Consider the following 739-nt stretch of genomic DNA (forward strand, 5'->3'; position numbering starts at 1 on the left):
TATATATACACATCTTAACTCTGATCATGCTGTTTTTCAGAATGTGTATATATGTGTGTGTAGGTATGTTTATTATATAAAGCATTATTTACACTGAAATCTTTATATCGTATTTTACCATTTCATACTTTTGCTGTTTTACTTAAAGTTGTGATTTCACATAGTCATGTACATTTTTGACCCCATTTATTTCGTAATTGTAATGTTTTTCTAAAATTGTTCAATACTTGCATTAGTTTTTTAAACCTTTTAAATAGATGAGATATATAATGCTTATATATTTTTGGCAAACTTGATCATGTGAGGGCAGTTTTCTTTAAAAGATGTAAGTTTCTGTTGAAGGCATAAAGAAGCGTTTGATTGCACCACAACGGTAGAACGTAATTACGTCACATAAATTCATCTGCGCATGCGAGAGCGTTAAATTCGGTCTGCATGGATTCTAGGACGTAGTTTGTCCAAATTTTCCTTAGGCAGAGCATGGACCTATTAATAATTCTTATTAATAGGTCCATGGGCAGAGGACGTAGGACGGTCACACATGGGTGAATCCGTTATAGTGTCGCCTCGTCGCGCAAATCGACAGCCCCTATTATTGTGCTACAAGACGTAGTAAACTTATTACCGTAAGTACAGTATTTGATAAAAATGCGAATATATCAACTCCACAATATAACGTCCATGTTGCCCCTGAGACGCATGCTAGGTTTGTAAAGTTTAGTATTTTCCCTTGCAACAG

The sequence above is a fragment of the Anneissia japonica genome, unplaced genomic scaffold, assembly GCF_011630105.1.
Source record: "Anneissia japonica isolate Jap-2015-1 unplaced genomic scaffold, ASM1163010v1 scaffold287921_len548085_cov176, whole genome shotgun sequence".
Taxonomy (NCBI): Eukaryota; Metazoa; Echinodermata; class Crinoidea; order Comatulida; family Comatulidae; genus Anneissia; species Anneissia japonica.